Genomic DNA, 20,927 nt, shown 5'->3' with positions numbered 1-20,927 from the left:
CCTCAGTAGCACAGGACTGTGTCTCTCCACCGAGGATCGAACCAGTAAGAACTTGATTACAAGGCGACTGCGTTTCCAGTACGTCATCGGGTAGATCCTTTAATACTACTTCTTCAAAATGCCGACCTTTGTGCCGAAGTGGTTAACACAGCAAGTTACGACGCCGGCAATCCCGTGTTCGATTCCCAGCCTGCGCATGGGTCGTCTTGGTGAGTGTCCCTTATCAATTTCATCATATCATTCATCCTCATCTTCGCGATTAGCCAAAACTGGCAGGAAAGTGAAGTAAAATCAATCAATCAATCTAATAATATATACACTCCGTCGCAGCTATCTATTGAGCAGGCGAATGGAAAACAAGTCTCTGCGAGACGGCCCCACCAATGAAAACGTGACAGGGAACCGGATTGCGTGGAGGGGGGAAGTGACTACGCTTAACAGCCTTCGCTCGTGTACTGCTTCGCTCTGCCCACTTGATTTTCTCCCCTTCTCTGATGCTAAGCTCTGCCTTTCTCCAGAGATAGATGGGGCAGGATATAGGATAACTTATGTACAGGTACATTCAAATTTGAATGAAAAAATATCGTGTGAAAATACGATACGCGACAATTGAATTGGAGAAATATGTAAACGGCCTATTTACTGTACGCTTAGAGAAAATTACAATTTAGAAAGTGATATCCATTTCGTGCACATCCTGTGTACACATTTTATTCAATTTCCTTAGAAATACCCTTTTACCGCAACTTCCACATCTAGTACGTTGCGTTAATCATGCGCATTGATATTTATGCTCGCATGCACTTAAAGCTTGTACACTCATTTGTTGAGCTCTCAGCAAAGTTGTATCATCCATCACAGCCCCCTTCTTTAAATTATGACGCAGGTGCTTGGGAAGTAAAATACGCTGTTTCTCGAAATTTTATTACCGGCTTCCTACATGCTGAGTATATCATTCATGCTACACCTTCTCCTGGGCGATGTAACGGGCACGTGTATCCCCCAAGGCGGTCACAAGCAATTTTCGTGTTCATCTTCATTAAGTACGGAGAAACATAACACTAGATGGCGCGCGGAACGCGTGCTGCAAGGGCGATGAAGCTAGGCCTCAGAATGACAGTGTTGTAAACGTACGGCTACCAGTTTGTTGCGAAACATGGGACCTCAGGATGGTAAAGCAGTTGAGTTGATTTCTAGAGAGTGTTGCAAACTTGTTAGCGATATAAAATGTATTGCTCACAAGAACATTTTTCAGCCTTGCTCTTAACAGTAAAGATATGGTTAAAGGCGGGAGCCTTGCCTTCTGTTTGCGATTTATATGAGGTAAATAGGCGTTTTCGGATGCTTGCTCCCGTTAGGGTCAGCGGGAGGTTCGCTGGACCTTGCCTCCCGTTGGGGTCAACGGGGGAGGTTCGCTGGACCTTGCCTCCCGTTGGGGTCAACGGGGCAGGTTCGCTGGACCTTGCCTCCCGTTGGGGTCAACGGGGGAGGTTCGCTGGACCTTGCCTCCCGTTGGGGTCAACGGGGAAGGTTCGCTGGACCTTGCCTCCCGTTGGGGTCAGCGGGGGAGATTCGCTGGACCTTTCCTCCCGTTGGGGTCAACGGGGGAGATTCGCTGGACCTTTCCTCCCGTTGGGGTCAACGGGGGAGGTTCTCTGGACCTTGCCTCCCGTTGGGGTCAACAGGGGAGGTTCGCTGGACCTTACCTTCCGTTGGGATAAATTAACGCTTTTATCGTTACATTATCATCTTACGGCAATGTTACCAGATATGTTAAGTCTCTCAAGGGTATATTGTATATATGGAGGAATGATGTTGACGTGAAAGTCGTTAGCAACGCAGCTACCTAGAGTTCTGGTATGGGGTCAGGTTCTCCTAGATTCAAGTCCTGATAGAACCACTTTAATCGATCAATGTCGAACGTTATCACCTTTTTGTTTCATCTTAAAGTAATTTATAGAATATTGCGATGCTATAACGAGTAACTACCCATAACTAAAATCAGGGCTTACTGTTGCATCCAACAGGAGAGAAGGAGTAAGTACACAAAAGCTTGTTTTCACAGCAGAAAATTAGTCATTTCCCTAATGCTGTGATATAACGCAGGCTTGCCTCACTCATCAACCAGTCAAGTCCATCAACCAGTCAAGTCCATGAAACAGCAGGCTCGCTTAGCCCTGATAACATATTGAGCTAAGCGGGGATCTCCAGAGGCCTCGGGGTATTGTCAATTGCAGCAGCGGTTCCTTTCCCGATGGATTTGCGGTGGACAGGTTAAACCATTCCCCTCTCCTGGCTGTGGCTTCTTCTGTCTACAGGAGGCTGCCTCTGTAAGCACAGGGGTGATGCAGGGATACAAAGTCTTCTCGAACTGTTTATTTAGAGCCTGCTCGTGGATGTGGACCCCAAAGTTTTAGTGTGCCCATTTCTCCCTACATCTTCGTTTCGGTATGTAAACAAACAAATGACCAACTCTTGCATATTCATGTAGGAGAGAGTTCTCCTCAGTACCTCACTACTCTAAAGCGCTTATTACGTGTGATAATGCAGGAAATTTAGGATATTGAATTCTTTATTGTTGCAAGAACGAACTAATGAAAACGATGTGTTATGTTAAGGTGTGACCTTCTGAAAAGTCACCCAGATGACAGCCCCAGGCGCCTGAACTCGGGACCAGGATATTCTTTACAGCCTCAGCTTTGAGCAATGGTATGGAGAAAGTACAGTTTGAGATATATGCAGTCTACGATAGTGTTTGTTTTAATAATTGATTTAGGAAATTTTTAACACGCATATTTTCTTTTCTTGTTAAGGCCTTGTGTATCCCCGTAATGTGCTGATCTGCACATTATGTCAAAATTAATCAAACCAATAATTAATTACCCACACACCAAAAGCTATGTTATGCTCCCTCTAAATTTAATATAGTTTCTTCTTCACACATTTCTGATTTGTGTTGACAAAAATATTACTTATTTTTGTACACCTATATTTCGCCACGTTAATTGTTGTTTCAAAGATATCAACCTTAGTCCAAAAAGGTGCGATTAATTTTCTAAAATAAAAATAACAAATGGAAAATAGATTGATATAATCATAATACTTTTGACAGCGGGTGGAAATTCAGTACATTTTGATCTCCTATTTAAGCCTTGTAACAGACAACAAAGAATTTCACAAATACATACACAATTATGCAATGAGGAATAAGACAGGAAAACCGAAAGACAAGAGGTAATTGGATAATTAGAAAATATTGGCATGTGTAACTAAAAATAAGACAATAATATGAAAGAAAAATATACGAACGTGCAAATTGAGCTAATTATGATGTAAGACACACCTGTTTATCCAATACAATCCATGTAGCATTCATTGCGCATTACATATTATTCATGTGTACATCCAACGTACTTCTGACTTAGAAGAAAAGAGTTTTCTTTAGATTTAAGTCGGAAGGATTTGAACTGGTTAACCGTAATTTCATATTAAGACAGAAACTCGCCAACCTGCAAGTATCTCACTGACGAAAGAACTTAAAAAGAAATCAGTGGATTTGGCAAAAAGATGCAAAGGTTGGAAACCCTGAAATATACCATTTCGCGACCGGAGGCAACTCGCTGGAGATAATCAGAAGCTGAGTCCTCTTGGGGACAATTACCTGTTGGGGGAAACAGGTGACCTTAGCTCTGATCTCCCCACGGTAAGGATTCCTTGCTTGATTAGCACGCCTCGGCATTCGAGTCATAAAAACGGCAGCGCCAGACGACCTGCTCCGGAAGCCTTCCCGGTGTACAAATTGCACGCGATATGGAGGTCGCTTCTCCGTCCTTTCATATTGGTCCCCTGGCGCCCTGGAAATTAAAGACAACGGGTTAAAGTCTTGACAGACATGATGGGATTAGTTTATCAAAACCGCGCGGAAACTTTTGAACGCACAGAAAATTCTAATTATTGAACCATCCTCAGCGATTGTCCGTTTAACTGTTTGGCAATATGAGAAACAGGGGCCAGTCTAAAGTTACATAATTTAGCAACACTGAAGCAGTGAAGGTTGTTAATGGTAGGTATATAATGAAATACATGAATGTCGATTGGCAACAGGGCCGTATCAAGGTTTGTGGAGGCCTCTGGGTAAAATGTTTTGTGGGGAGCCCCCATTTTTTAAATTTTTTTTTACTAGGAGCTTTATTAGCTCAATATGTTAACCACCAATTTTCAGCAGTTGAAATGGTAGACCTGATTTTAGAATCAGTAGTAATTCACAATCGAACATAGGTTTGCAGGAAGAATAGTACAGTAAAAGAAAGTTACAGGAAATGAATTGTAGCGCTATAGCAGCAGTAAAATTCTGCATCTGAATGTCAACCGTATATTATGAAGAGTGAACACCGTAACTACAATACAGCGTGTCCACGCTAGAGGGATCGAGAAATAAATGCTCGCCATTTAAAACCAGATAAGGATATTGCTGTATTTTTCATATGACAGGAAAGGGAAACTCTCCGAGATTGTGCAACACTGTTTTCAGACAGCTACACGGTCGCGCATGCGCGTCAATAGCTTTTGTCTCGAAAGGAAGCCAGGCGCCATTCAGTAGTCGATCGCGCAGTGGAAAACATGTGGACACCGCAACAGAAAGTTCAGTGCGTGTTATGGCTAGCAGAAGAGAAATCTGTTACTCGTTTTCAACGCCGTGTTCGTCGTACGTGGAATGTGGATCCACCTAGTCATAAAGCGATTCTCCAATGGGACAGAACACTCAGAGAAACAGGTTCTTTACTACCGCAAACCGGCAAACATGCGAAAGTGTCTGTGAATGAGGCAACAATCGAACGTGTGAGAACGGCATTTGCAAGGAGTCCAAGGAAGTCTATCCGAAGAGCTAGTTCCGAACTTCAAATTCCTAGATCGACTATTCACAAGGTCTTACACAAGCGACTCCATTTGACTGCTTACAAGATCGAGCTTCGTCACCACATAAAGCCAAATGATCGTCCGCTTCGGGCACATTTTGCAGCTGAAATGCTTCTGCGAATTGAAAATGACAACTCGTATCTGGACAAGATTGTTTTCTCGGATGAAGGAACCTTTCATTTATGCGGCAAAATCAATAGGCACAACTGCCGGATATGGGGTTCAGAGATTCCCCATGTTATTCACGAACATGAGAGAGACACGCCTAAAGTGAATGTCTGGTGTGGATTGACGAGGAACTCTGTCATTGGACCATTCTTCTTCTTAGAGGCTACAGTCACAGGACATGTGTATCTGGACATGTTGCAGAACTTCGCCATAGACCAATTTCCCCCAGGATCGATTTTCCAACAAGATGGAGCACCGGCCCATTATCATCGACAGGTGCGCGACTTCTTGGATGAACGTTTCCCCGATATGTGGATCGGAAGAGAAGGACCCCTTGACTGGCCACCCAGGTCACCCGATTTGACCCCTTTGGATTTTTTTTTCTGGGGATATGTTAAGGACGTTGTTTATCAAGGAGACAGACCAAGAAATTTGCAGGAACTGAGGGGCCGCATCACAAATGCAGTAGCGCTTGTGACTCCCCAAATGCTAGAGAACACTTGGCGGGAAGTTGAATACCGTTTAGATGTGTGCAGAGCCACCAAAGGTGCACATATCGAGTTGCATTGAACATCATCTGAAACTCGGTGAGTTTTGTATCAAGTAAAAGTAAAAGTTTGTTACCAATACATTTTGTTCACTAGAAATTATCACTTATTTCTCGATCCCTCTAGCGTGGACACCCTGTATATAGTGAATACTAAGGGAGTTCAGACGGAAACAGAGAATTGAGGAGTAGACTGTACTTATGTTCATAATTTATTATAAATGATATTATTTACAATTAAAAGTAACTGCAGTCACTACATATGCTCGGTCCATCTACTGGACAATTACCCACAGGTTCATTGTGGATATTGTAGCAACTACACTTTCCAAAGGTTTAACACTTATAGAACACACTCTTTTCTTGCCCTTTTCGCCGAAAATTCATCCATATCATCGAAGTCCAATTCACGAAGAAGTTCATGTTCAATGCTTAATAAACAAAGATTGAATAAGCGATCCTGTCCCATGGCAGCACAAAGCATGTTTTTCACTAATTTCATTTTTGAGAAATCGCTAGAATCTCCATAATTTTTCCCCCTAGAAAAACTCAGAAAGTTATGTACTTCGTAGGATTATTTATTATCTTAATCGTATCTGAGAATTGATTGATTGAATAAGTGTGCCTTATTTCCACACCACAGCCAAATCAATCCATGGTATAAAGTATACTGAGCTTCAGATATCTACAAACAGATCGACTGAGAGCTGTGCTACAATTGGATCCAGAAGAGTGTAGACATACGACAACATTGAACTTTTTTTTTATTTTTAAAATACAACTTATGTAATTTTTCACAAGCATAGCCAACTGGTTAAATTTTTTTTTTTGGTGGAGGCCCTTCACAGCTTCCTTTTGGGGGGGGCATCGGGAAATTGCCCCAGTTGCCCATATGTTAATCCGGCCCTGATTGGCAATATCATGTCTGTGATAAGTTTCTAAGATTCTTGTAAAATAACTTAAAGAATGGGCAGAAGAATGAGCATATGGTTGTTTTTAGTTGACCAAGGAAAATGTCACTATTAACAAAGTTATACTTTTGTCGTTGTAATTTTGTAGCCGTCCGTTTCTTGCATCTTCAGTGTGCTATAGAACTGCTGGCTATAAGTGTTTGGACTCCCTTGAGGGGAGTCCCGGAAAACCTTGCCTCTTGATAGGTTCTGTTGTGCGGTTCGGAATTAACAATGAGAACAAGAAACAACTACAGCTTCTCCCAGCTACCGTCATAGTGTAGATCAAATGGACTTATTGGAGTTACGTCATCGAATAAGATTGAGTCCAGTCCAAACAAACCCGTCACGTGGTGTTTCCCTTTTAAAATTCTGATAGTAGTCGTGAAACAAGAGTGTGATGTGCATCATACATTCAATGTGCACATACCTTATAGAGAATAATGTAAAGAATAACTGGAGTACGAAATCGAATAAAGCGAATGCTTCTAGTCTGCATCCGATCCAGAACAGTAGCCAAGAGTGGGCTCCGCTGCAGTCACGTGAGGCTTCTGAAATCCCATGATCCATATCGGCAGCGTCACTCTCGTTGGCTTCGTTGAGCTTCGTCTGTGTTCGGAAGCGGAATGGCTGGATTTTCTTTAAAACTGAATGACTTCCTTGTTCCAGTTATTCGGTACCTCATGCTTTGTAAGATACGTGTAATATGTATACGTGTTCTCCGATATCGCATCTTTACAGTGATGTAGACGCGTCACAATTTGTTTCACAGCTGCTGTCACAATTTTTAAAGTTGCTCCTTGCGAGGGAATTTCCAATGCTATCGCATAGGGCAAAAGAAAACACGTAACGAGTTTGTTTGGACTCAATCTTGCTCAGTTGTGCTGGTGACGTCACCACTAATATGGTATGTGCGAAAGTCCAGAGTCCGATGTCCTCCTCTTGGTCATATTCTTCCGTTCTACTCTAGGCCGCTGTTTTCAGCTTTCCATGGTTTTCAGTAGGGTATATGTCTAGGAATTCATAGCGACCCACACCACAAGTCTCATATAGTCTAAGCGGAACATCACCTCCCGGAACTAAAACAAATTTACTTCAGACCTTTTCCTCAGTTTGGTCTGAAACAATATTTCTCTTTTCAACTGCCTACTTTCCCTCTCATTGGAAAACAAAACAGGAAGCGAAATTGCAAGTTAGTTTTTTTGGGCCTCCCTTTTCCCTCCAGCCAAATAAAACGTATCTCATTTCCTCCCTTTCAGTTCTTTACGTAGAAATGGGGGCTAGGGGTGTAACGTTTCATCGAATGGACTCTTAGCTCTATGTCAACCCTTGTTAGACTCGACAACAGTGCCACCTAGCGAGAAAGTTCCATTAGAATTCAAATGAACCAACCGTTTCCCAACCGGAGGAAGGGTTCTGGGAGGTGGGGAGAGTGCAGTAAATTGTCGTACCTGTTTTCGTTTGGGCGTCTGCAGCGAACAATATCGGATTCTGCTGCCATTTTGGGCTCTGCTCGAGAGCGCAGATGTTCCGGAATGGTGGGGAACGGTGAAAATTGGAGCGGTTGTTTTGGTGAAGAAAACTGGAGCCGTGAGAAGCGGGGGGAGGGGTTTGACTGAAACTCCGGCGAGACTTCGATGGAGAAAGATGGGTTCCAATTCCGTTTCTATCAGCTAGGAAGGAATAATAGTTTTCAGGACAAGATGGTAAACAAACACTTTTGAGCGTATATCGGCATTGTTTGACAATGCTTTGTAGGTATAACAAACACGCTGCATTCTATTTAAAGACAGAAACGGCCGAAATTATACTCTGTCCCAACCATCTCTGGAGGAAGGTCGCGGATAGCGGCAGAGAAGGGAGAGAAATCGAGTTGGCAAAGCGTACTGGTTGGCTGGTAACTGCAGTCGCTTTCCCCTCCATGCAATCCCATTCCCTCACGTGTTCATTGGTGGAGCCGTCTCACGTCACTACTCGCGCAGAGACTTGTTTTCGTTCGCCTGTTCCAGAGATAACTGAGACAGTGTGTATGTAAACTGTTGTGCCTAAGCTCGTGTAAACATACCAACCCTTTCACACTATTTTCTGTGAAGAGGGAAACCTATTCTCCAAAAAGAAGTCAGGGTAAAGTCTAAACGCACTTTCCATGAAAAACAAAAAAAAATGTAATTATAGAGGAGAAGGTCTAAATATGGCCGAAGGTTTAAATATGGGTTTTGGAGTTATAAGCGCTCCCGGGTGCTGCAGCCTGGCAGAGGCTATTGGAACTGGTTATCTGTCAAGGACAAAGCTTGCGGCGCCAATTCGCAAGAGAAAGTGGTGGTTAGTTTCGGCCTTGGAAGCTGTTACCGAATTGCGATCTCCGAAAGCTTTTTGCGGGTACGTTTTAACTCAGCGTTTTCTGAATTCTCATCTGCTTTGTATAGGTTATGATATTAGCGGTACATACAACAAATATGAGCTTTTATAATACCATGATTTGTTTATGAAATGTGTACCACAGAGAGCGAAAATAAATTGAAGAAGAAAAATAGCGTGATGGTCTAAATATGGGCTATGACATGAGGCCTAATGTTAAGATCACATTTTCAACAAATATTTGGATGTTTTTCTTAATTTCGATTTTTCCCATTCCGCGTGATTTTCAAAACAACAGATTATTCATAAATATGAATTTTATGTTTTAGCGACAAATGACTTTTTTTAAATTTTAGTTGCTTTTTGTGATATTGCCACTAGTAGCCCATATTTAGACCACAATTTTGAAATACATCATTTTACCATTTTTTTGGAAATTGCTTTTTTTTTAAAAAATGGAGACCTTCTATACTTTAGCATGCTATTACATTTAAGTATATATTTCATATGTATGCATTTTAAAGGCAGGTGCTTGATATATTAATTTTTTTCCTCCGAAAATGACAACAAACAAAGGGGGGCCCATATTTAGACCTTTTCCTCTATACATTCACGGACACTTGTGGATTGTGAAGAATCCCCTTAACTTTCAGTTGAGTCGTTACAACAACCCAGAAGTGTCCATGAGTGTACTTAATGATTTTTTTTTTTTTTTTGTTATTGAGCAACGTTTTATACCACTTTTGGCTAATCGCGAAGATAATGAGATGATACGATGATATTGATGAAGGGAAACTCACAACGAACAACCAATCCCAGGCCGGAATTCGGACCAGAGATTCAACACAGACGTGTTCGTGACTGTACATAAGTGTTGGAATTTTAAAATCTACAAATAAATTAAATATTGCCCTAAAATCAGTGTTAGCAAGTAACTCATTACCTTGACAGTTTTAAAAGTAAGCAGCTGTAACCAGTGGCGTGCCCAAGGGGGGTAGGGGTTATAACCCCCTCTTTGGCCCAGTATTTCTTAAAAAAAAGAACGCCAAAGGAAGGAAAAGATGGTGAAATGAGGGTTAACTACCAGAAAACTGTACATAACCCCTCCCTTTCGAAAATCCTGGGCACGCCACTGTAACTGAGTTACTTTTTGCAATAGAAGTAACATTATCAACAGTTATTTTTACAGTTTCTTTACGACACTTAAATCGTTAACGTGGCGGAAGAGCTCAATTTGGCAAATCTGTTTCCAACTGTGTGTATTCTCTGGATGCTGAGGTTAAAGGATTTTAGTGAAATAACCCAAGACGAGGAAGCTTGCTTCGTTGCATATCATATTTAGAACATCCAAGCTTTATTCCAATTCGTTATTTCCAATTGCGCACAATAAACTTCAATCTGAGTGGATTGTTGCATTGATTTGAAACATGGTAGTGGATGGTGTGGATATTGTTGAGTTTGGAATGGAAGAGAGAAAAAGTGGTGCAACTGGAATTGATGCCACCATTTACAAAGTACCGTTGGGGTCTGGTTCGGGGCTCACCCAGCTTTCACCAAACACTAAAACTAAATGCTGAGATCTCTAAACCTGCCCTCCTAACCTAACCTAACCACAAATACATTATTAGACTAAACGCAATATTAGAATGCGCGTCAAATCTCCTGCATATGGCGAAAGCCAATAGCACTGCACTGCAGCGGTGCCATGTCGAAATCTCATACGGACAAGAGACAGCGTGGTTGAGCAAAACGCCTTGTCAAGAAGAGCACGGCAACGCCGCACGTCTGTGATTCGCTGGTGCTGTTCCGTTGAAGCCCATATGCAGGAGATTTGACGCACACTCTAGAAATCGTTACGTTAGGAGGAACAGGTTTAATGCTCTTAGGATTAAGTTTTAGCGTTTGGTGAAAACTGGGTGTTTGTAGCGGAAATATTTTTTTAAAAATACATGCAAATCTTCACATATTTATTGTATTACAAGCAATGATCACTGATTGTAATTTATTTGGAAGATATTTTCGAGCAGAAACTACTTGACAATCCATGGAGAGCCAGCTGTTATCATGGCGTCAGCAGGCAATTGAATATATTTGTATTGTACATTTTTATAATTTTTAAATGTTACACAAATATACAAAGGCATAACAACATATGCAAATATTCTTGATGTGATTCTCCCGAAATGTCGATCAGGTGAGTCATGATTCGACGACAGAAAAGCTTCAAGATTTGCCACATACCTTCTTATTGCTATCCAAACACATTGCGGGGTTGTATTAGGCATGTGTGTGTGTGCAGATGTCGAACGTAGAGCGCCGTCTGTTATCACAGTTCGAGATTTTAAGTGCAGTATGCAACAGGATTTTTTTTCTCAGGGGGCAGTTACAGAATGTATTATTATTATTATTATTATTATTATTACATTACTATTACTACTAGTACTCACGTTTTTTTAAAATTACATACATTTGTAATTTCCATATTCTGTATATTTATATACAACTGTACTTAACATTAATTCATGTACGACAAAAGTTGTTTTATATAGTTAGATAGTGTAAAATAGACTGTAAGCTTAAATGTAACCCTACTTCAAATAATAATAATAATGATAATAGTTGCTGTAACTTACGGCCTGTAATTATAGAAAACAATACTTTTTGTTATAAAATATCAGTAAAATTTAAGTATCCCCGAAACGTATTTCTTCAATTTTACAGGAGAAAGTACTTACCGAAAAGAGTTTCTGTATACTCCACGAAGGTCTCTGAAGTGTTTTTTTCCCCTCGCTGAATGAATTTTCGCGGAAAACCATCTTTTTTTCAACATTAATATGCCTCCGATGCACGAAACCTGTTCCATTGAACTACGTGAACCTAATTTTGCGTGCGCTTGATGACGTAACAACCGACCAGTCTTTCCAAATAGGCGGTTTTCCTACTGTGTAACAGTAGTATAACGTAAATGAACGTGCATGTAACTGTGGGGGCTATCCGTGAATGGCTCATGGGGCTATCCGTGCATGGTTCGTGGGGCATTTATGAATGTTTTTAAAAATTTTGAAGATGACAATTTTAACTATGTTTGCCTAACCTAACATAACCTTGCCGTGCATGGTTTGTGAGGCTATTTATGAACGGTTCGTTGGGTTTTCGAACCTGGAAAAAATACAAAATCAGTAACACGAAAGTAGGTATTTTTCGATGAAGAAGGTTGCAACACTGCAAAACTACTGATAATCGACAACGCTAGTCAAGATTCTCCGCCATATTGCGTGTAACGCAAGCGAAAACGAACAAACAAGAATTACTCGATATGTCGAAAATTGTGATTATTTGCGTGAAAAACACGAAATTACACCTTCAAGAATCCTTAAGAATGCAGAATACGTAAGTACCAATGTGAAAAAGAAGAAAATAAAGGAATTCCAGACGTTTCGGGGATACTTAATATTCAATAAAATGGTTATACAATTTCACCATTGCAATTACATTAACTCTTTTCAGAAATCTCAGCGGGGGCAAGTGCCCCCCGCCCAGCCACCCTCCTTCGGGCGGCCATGGCAGTATGCACAAATATGCTAATCCAGATTGGACCTACAGTTTAAAGTGTGATCCGATTCACTATGTTCCTCCACTGCCTATCGAACCCTGAACCTCTCGATTAAATCACCTCTTGTGTTTGTGAAAGAAATAATTCGATACGAGTGTTACTCTCACGGCGATTGTTGAAATAAAACCTGTAAAAAAATGTTTAAAGAACTTTCGGTAACTGTTTGAATCGAGAAAACTTAGCAACTTCGCTAACAAGGTTTAAGCCGGACTCCTGAAAAGAAAACAAAAAAATAGAAAAATAATGTATTCAGAATCACGCGCCCAGCCCGTCTCTGAAAGAACTAACGGTGGAAATGGAGCAGTAAATTTTCCAAGGAAATATGAAGGGAAAACTTTCTTGATTCTAATTTTTCAAAGGGGATTTCAAACTTTTTTTTCTCTCTGTCCATAAACCTAAAAACTTCTCCGTTCTGGTAAGACCCATCTTTTTGGATTTTCTTTACGTTAGCACGACTGACTCGTCTTTTCCGTTCACTCTTTTCTTACCAAACTACATTTTTCTCCCAGCCGTCTCTTTTTTTGAGTAGCAGTAATACGCAACGACTGCGATTCCCATAAGGCTGTTCGGAAATTAGCAACATTTGTTACTTACCCCATTCGTCAGTTTTCTTGTCCTTTTTTTCGTGCCCATTTCAACTGCATGTTCAGTCAGGGTAGATGTTATCATTAGCCTTGGAGAACTCAGGTCACAAAAACCGGTTTTTTCCTGTTCTGTGCCTCAGGAGTGTTTTGTTCACGACTTGCTTGCCGTAGTGGTTTTTGTAACAAGGGTCGTTTACTTGCTGTCACATCCACGATAATTTGTACGTTGCTGCCAGTTGCCTTGCTGTATCACCCACTCTTGGCCCCTGATTTTAGCACGTTTTCCAGTACTTGCGAACGATACACACACTGTTCCACTGAGTACAACTCATACTGTTACTGTACTGTATTCACGAACCACTGATTGTAAGCACGAACTTTCATCGAACCCGAGCCTTATCAGGTGCGTCACAACAGTAGGGCGAAGAACTCAGACTGAAAGCACACGTCCGTACGATTGGCATTAAATGAGAGAATCGCCAAGATGTACGCGCATGCCCACGCAAGAACTAGAGACTATGGCGCCATCTCCAATGACATCACCATGCTTCTGATGCACTGAGGTACGTCCGTAGCAAATTTAATTACATTTTGTCCAATAGTTTGAGTTTTATAAGCGAATATCAGGGATCGAGAGCGAGTGATACCTTACACACTTCTCTCCGCTAGTAATATGCGAAAGTATATATACGATTCGACTCTCGCTATTCGAGTCACGATTTGAATCATGTGAATCTATTCACTTAATGATTCCTTCAGTAGATCAGTTCCATTGACGCGGAACCTCGCGATGAAATTTAGTGCAAAAAAAATTGTCTTGATGGTGAATAGAAATTTTTCTGTTCTAATGGGGACACTTAATATTTAAATTCTACATAGCGGCATATTTCTAACCTGTATTGACTCACAATAATGTAGTACATAAACGGAAACAATAGGTTACTATGCTGTTATATATACTAGTTCAAGTTACTAACAACCAGTGATGTGCCGTACACTATAAGTTTACGTCTACATGCGTTGTATACACGTAATCTACGCGTAGATCACATTTGGTTGCAGTTTACATAGACTACGTAGACAATCTAAAGTACATTAAAAATAATTTTAAAGGCTTTCATGAAAGGAAAGTAACATTTTTAACTATATTTGTTCCTAACGAACTGACAAGAATCCTATTTACAACATTTCTCTCTTCTCTTCCACCAACTTTGAAAGAAAATCAATCGTATGCAAAAAAAAACAACAGATGGCAGTCGTGCAGCAAAAGTAGTCCTTCCCCCACAAGACACTAAAATATTTCCAACGTTAGGCTTTTTTTCTAGGTAAGAAATTGTTCGAAAATGAAGGAAGAGTATGAAAGGTTTTTCTCACACATTAGCAACTGATACGCAGTATAATTTTGTTTTATTTCTACAGCGCCCTTTGTCATGTTGTTTACATAGATTAAGTTATCTACGTGTATAAAATAGTCCGTGTAGAATGTAGACTATTGTTGTTTACACGTGGACGCACATCACTGCTAACAACACGATAAAAATAATTTACATATCTTTGCACATATAATCTCACAACATATTTCATGGAAGAGCGGGCCTCCCCGATGGCGCAGTGGTAGCGTCGTCGCCTTGTAATCAAGGGGTCCAGGGTTCGATACCCTGTGGCTCCCACTTTAAACTGTAGGTCCAGTCCCGATTAGCCTTTCTGTGCATAAAGCGAACTTAAAACACACATTCAATTCATGGAAGAGCACAATCTTAATTTATTAAGAGATCTGAATTTCAAAAATTGAGATTTTCCATTTGACAGACAGTTTCAGACGGTAAACTATATTTTACCTTCGTTATAATGAACGAAGTATAATTTATCTAAGATGACGTAGTATAATAAGTACAACTAACAAAGTAGCAGGTTGGAATATTGCTACCCGTATGCACTCCCCGGTAGTGGTGACGGAAAGGGGAGAGCGGGGGGGGGGGCATGGGCCCTAATTTGAGGCAAATTTTTGCAAACCTTACCCTACATGCGTTCTATATTAGCAACTAAATTTCATAAACGGAGACAAATAAACAGTATTTGCTTTCATTTAATTCTGACGTCATCAGGCTGAGTAGTTCTTCAATGTTCTCTCGTCAGTATTAAGCAAACGTGGGTGTGTGTTTTTGCAGTGCCCACTTTGACCTTTGCCATGAATGATAATAGCTAATGGCATTCGCGTTGGACGTGGGTGGGAGAACCACCAGTTGCTTTCATAAACAACCAACAGAGGAAGCAACAGAGGATTTCCTGTTTATCACCGTGTGGCCAGGGATGGCACAGTAATTTACTCGTTACATTTTGTACGTAAATTACGCATAATTTACTAGTAATTTACGTCACGTAGAAAACCAGTTTTTTTACGCAGATGTAAAGAAAACTAATTTTATTTCTTAAATTAGTATAACACCATTAAGCCTTGTTTCCATGTTATGAAAAACTCAATATGCTGACCAAGGCAGTAATTTATTTTATTGTACAACATAAACTAAACGTAACGTTTCAACGTTCTAGCAAGGTCTTCTTCAGACTCAGTACAAATGTAACAAGGTACAAAAACAGGACGATATATATACACAAAAATACTCCCCTCCAGACTATTAGAAAGTAGTTCTGGAACAATCTAGCAGGTGGCTTTCCCTTGTTAACTGTACTTTCACCTAAAAGGCTAAACATATTTTCTTCCATCTAGAATGTGGTTGGACTCTTTATCTCACGCTCTATTTCCTTCATTCCTCTTCCTTCTTCTCTCCTATTTCTCTCTTGCCCTTTCCACTCTTTCTAACACCTTCTTCCATTCTTTGTTTATCTTCAGTCCCCCATTCCAGTTCATTGTGTCTTCTCTATTTCCTTGGCCTTCTTCCATTTTCTCACTAGTATTCTCTTCTCCCTTCCTATCTGCTTAGCCTCATCCCACTCTGTCATGTCCTATTTCTCTCGTGTGTTTAAATATCGCATTTCTCTCTTAAGTCGTACATCATCAAATTACTGCCTTGGTCAGCATATTGAATTTTTAAATTAGTAATATAAAAACTACTTTAATTACATTTTAAACTTAATTTTCTTATATATACCAGCACAAAATCATTATTTTTTTAAGATTGTTTATACAGCCACCTCACACCATCACCCTCACAAACAGATTTTAAAAATAGAACCCTTCTTTCACACATTTTTGAAAATTGAGAAAGCAGTTGATATTGAACGTCTTGCACTAGCACATACTTCCTTTTTCATACGTATTATGAACTTGCATAGGAAAATCACTATGTGAACGTGAATATGGCGGTTTGTAAAATTCTAATATAAGAGCACATGCTAATTCTGTGTAAAATATTATAGAAATGTGGTATGTTACTGCAGATCGGAAGTTAGGAGTTTTTAAAATCTCTTCCCGAGGCGAGAATGGAATTCTGCAGATCTTCCTTTGCTTGGCATACCCATGTTATTTTTCTCCATGTTTACTCTTCACTTAATATTTATGCGTAAACAGCATGAATTGCATCACACAATACGATATTTCATATTTTTAGAATTTTCTTCTCAAAATGGCAACGGGGGGTATTTTAAGGAGACTTTGCATGTGCCACTCTTGTGCTTTTATTTGAAAATGCCGATTTTCTCAATTTCGGAGGGGGCTGTCTTTCCTTCAACCCCCCTCTGCGTGTGCCAGTGGCTAGGACGCCATTGAAAGTTTTTTTTTATATAGAAAATTAAGTCCGAATATGTGACGGAGAAATTTACATTTGGCAGAGGCATATTCTGGTAACACACTGCCGGAATTTTCTGTTTCCTAACGTTTTAAAAGATGTTCTTTAGGCAGTAAGACATAACTGAAATGTTTTTAAATATGCTACACTTTTTTTAAAAGAAGTCAGAAGTTGAAACTACGAATCTTTAAGTATAGCCTATATTATTTTTGTTGGGTTTTTCTTTTGTTTCCTCATTTCAAAATTTGTAGGATGAAAATATCACAAAACATGGCATAAGAAGAAAATATTGAAGGACGTGGTGGTTTGAAATGCAGGGCGGAGTCTGAGTACTGCATTGGACCACTTTCGCTCGAAAATACTCTATCGAATGTCCCACGCTCGAGCGTGATACGCTCGAATATATAGAATATCAAATATCATTTAAATGAGACAATAAATAATCGTACAAAAATGTGTGTAAAAATTCGTCCTGGTGGTTTCAGCCCATAATCATCTATTCATTCTCATATATTTCTATGCATTTGTAAGATAGGTTAAATTACATTTTAACATGTAGAGGATGACTATGTTCACTTCAGTTTCAATTTCACCGCGTCTTTCACTTCAGGATCCATGTTTGAAGGGCCACTACTACGGAAAATATACGATTACACGTGAACTATTGGGTTTCGAGCGTATACCGATCGTTTGAATGTTCGAGCGTTATTCGCTCGAGCCAAGAAATTGCGTTCCGTAAGCCATCTAGCGTCATCTGTGCGAACTATTAGACGACAGAGTACAAAGGTCTCGATGCAGCCCTACTGCTCATCATATTATTTTGGAATGCACAATTCACTCAGAGAAACAAAAGACTTTATACTAGGGGTGTGCGGGACAGATTTTTATTGCTCGGGACGGGAATTTTTTTAAATCCTGACATTCGGGACGGGAAATGGTCGAAATTTTCCGAAACTCTGGAAATCTCGAATTCTACACGTTATTTTCACCTCAAGTGATTGTTTTTTTTCATTTCTGGAATAAGAACTAACAATTTCCGATAAGTTTCAGACACTTACAACACAGAAACCGTCGAGAATTAACGACTTTTTAAAATGACCATTCAGTATTACCCGACTGTTCGGGATCCCGAAAAGTCGGGATGTGATTTCCCGAAGTCGGGATCGGGACGGGATTTGTTTTTCCTGATCCCGGTCCCGACTTTTCGGGATCCCGCACACCCCTACAAAACATTATCAAAAATTAATGAGTTTTCCCATAAATGTAACTTCATTGCTGTACGCACGAGGTATTATTCGAATTACATATATTATATATTTTGAGACAAGCTGATATGATATTGTAATTTCTTCAAAAATAATGAATGAGTGAAAGTACGTAGGTGTAAAATTTATATCAAAAGTGTATCTTTATGTACTTAAAAAGTATGGTGAGCGTAGCTAGATGTAAGCTGTAAGTCCAATAAAATTCGTTGATGGTATTTAACCAAACAGCACATGAGACGTTACGGTTTAACGGGAAAAAAATGTTAACTTTTTGTTTAGGGTGTTTATCCACGCGCACTCTGAGCAAAAGCGTAGAATGAAGGCATTTGAAAAACAAATTGTCCTTGCATTATCGGCAGCGTTACCTTCCGCGTAGAGAGATAGCGTTCGCTACGCAAATCCGGCCGCGTGTGTCGGATTCGTGTGCACTGGAGCGAGCAGTGGAAAACGCTGACGCATCCTGCAGCCATTTTGATCCTGTGGAATGCCGGGAAACTATTTTGTGTTGTGTAGAGGGGCTGTGTGTTCTGGCGTGTTTGCGTACGTCAAGCTTCGGAAATTGCATGTCCGGTCGAAGTGGATCAGATAGAAAGTTTGTGTGCCTGATAGTTTTCGCTCCAGCCATTCTGAAATGTGTGGTAGGCCATGATAAAGGTATTGTGAATTCTGTTTTTTGGTAAATTTCTTATATCGGACAAACGGCTGAAATTTGCTAGTTCTTTTAATTTCAATATTCATACTTACGTATTCTGCATTGAGAAACATTGCTGAAGCTGGCATTTCGCTTATTTCACGGAAATAAGCTCTATTTGCGACATATCGAGTAAGTTTTCTTAGTTCATTTTTGCCTTCGGTAACACGCAAAATGGCGGTCACAGTTTCACTACCGTACTCGGCATGCAGTGTTTCCACCCCACTGCACCCAGAAATACCTAAGTAGCCCCACAAACCATTGACGCATAGCCCCACAAACCATTGACGCATAGCCCCACGAACCATTCATACATAGCCCCACGAACCATTTCCGGTTAGGTTAGGTTGGGTCACGTATAGGTTACAATAGTTAAGAATTGGTTTAGAAAAAAAATGCGTAGCCCCACACACCATTCTCGCATAGCCCCACGAACCATTGACACATAGCCCCATAAACCATTTGCGGAAACGTACCTTCTTCAGTTACAAAAACACGTGTTTGGAAACACTGACCGGCATTGGCCGTGATTACGTCATCACACACAGGCAACATCCGGCTGGAAGGAAATGGATGCAACAGCTTTCTTGCATCGGTCACACATTTATATCGAAAAATGGATGATTTACCGGCAAAATTCAATGAACGATGCGAGAAAACACTTCCCCGAACTTCCACAACTATAAAGAAACTGCATTCGGTAAGTAATTTCTCCTGGAAATTTGAAGAAATCCGTTTGTCCGATATAAGAAATTTACCGAATTTTCTTAACATTTGTGCCATGACCAAAGTGCTACCGTCTAAAGTGAAACATCTTATGGCTTTCCAGATGGCATGGCATATTTCATGGCTTTTCTGCAGGATAGAACACGTCCTATTTCGGATGATCTTTCCAGCCTGATAATTAGCAGTGCATAGTTAGAGATCCGTTAGTTCATTTGAACACTCCAGGTTAACTATTGTCTATTATTGTAGGAGTAGGAAATGGTTTATTATCCATTTGCCTTGACTAATCTCACCCAAAAGGTCGCTAGGTGCCGCTGCTTGCCCCGAGTCGATAGCTTCCTGGAGATGAGGCCTGCTTGAAGAAAAGGTTTATTATCCAGAACCCGTCCTATTTCCGTAACATAACCAATCAGAAGCGAGCTCTAGGTCACGAGTGCAGCTGTAATGGCGGCCGCGCAAGATGTGAACAATGTATCACTTCACATTTTTAAAAGCCGATAACTATTCAACCGAGAGGAATAACGTTTCGTATAAAACGTTATTAGGTACAAAACAATGGCGTTCCATAAATATATACTTTACAACATTCACTGTGCACGTATGGAAGAATATTTTAGTTGTTTCAAATGTAAACACCGTGCACTCAGCATAGATGGTGGAACTCAACGTGCCTTTCATGTGGCGGCGATTGGGCTCCAAAACCGGGAGAGGGCAAAGACAGTATATTTTCCTTTGTAGATAAAGTTTAGCATAGTGCGGGGGGAAAAGTGGCGAAAAGTGGGGGTGGGGTGCCCCCTCGCCCCCTTTAATCGCCGCCACATACATTGTAATCACAAAAGCTAGTCGAAAAGTTACACGAAATGCTTGCGTGTAAAGTACTATCTCCTATAAGATTTTTGGAAGCATCCATATTAAAAGACTCACATTGCAGGTCTGGTAACTTAGAGGTCTATGGTTATGTGGAACCAAGACGAGAACGAAACTAGAACATACAGTCGTGTGTTCCAACTTTGGACACTTTTTAACTTTAACAGTTTGAATTTTGATCAATTTCTTATTAAGGCGAGGAGGGGACAATTTCCCCTAGGTCTTTCTCGCTGGGGCAACTGCTGATCACTGTTGCCAACTTCGCTCTTTTGGAGCCAGATCTGGCTCTTTCGTGCACTCGTTTGACTGTGAACTGTGGCACCCGCCCTCTGCCCCACTATGATACCAACACTGGCTCCGGCCCATAAATACCAACCATTGCCATGAGTGTACATTTTGCACGTGACGTGATATTCGTACAGCTATAGGCTGCGTCACCCACCTCTTCTTTCCTCCCCATGTATTTTTATATCTAGGGCTGTGGCTAAGATGAAG

The 20,927-nt window shown here is 40.6% G+C and overlaps 1 protein-coding gene across 2 annotated transcripts in view; it reads left to right on the top strand.

Moving 5' to 3' along the window:
- LOC145992222 (TWiK family of potassium channels protein 7-like) overlaps positions 1 to 20,927 on the top strand; it is a 412,232-nt gene that overhangs the window by 240,142 nt on the left and 151,163 nt on the right. Inside the window, exon 1 of one of the 2 annotated variants that reach the window (XM_083128552.1) lies at positions 18,699 to 18,802. The exons of the other annotated variant lie outside the window; for it this stretch is intronic. The gene's annotated coding sequence lies outside the window, so the exon portion shown is untranslated. Of the gene's footprint in view, positions 1 to 18,698; positions 18,803 to 20,927 lie in introns of those variants that run through there. 2 annotated transcript variants of the gene reach the window in all.

The sequence above is a fragment of the Lepisma saccharinum genome, chromosome 9 (genome assembly GCF_977018435.1).
Source record: "Lepisma saccharinum chromosome 9, izLepSacc3.1, whole genome shotgun sequence".
NCBI lineage: Eukaryota > Metazoa > Arthropoda > Insecta > Zygentoma > Lepismatidae > Lepisma > Lepisma saccharinum.
Note: the sequence above shows the minus strand (reverse complement) of the source record. Positions and strands in the feature narration are given on the sequence as shown.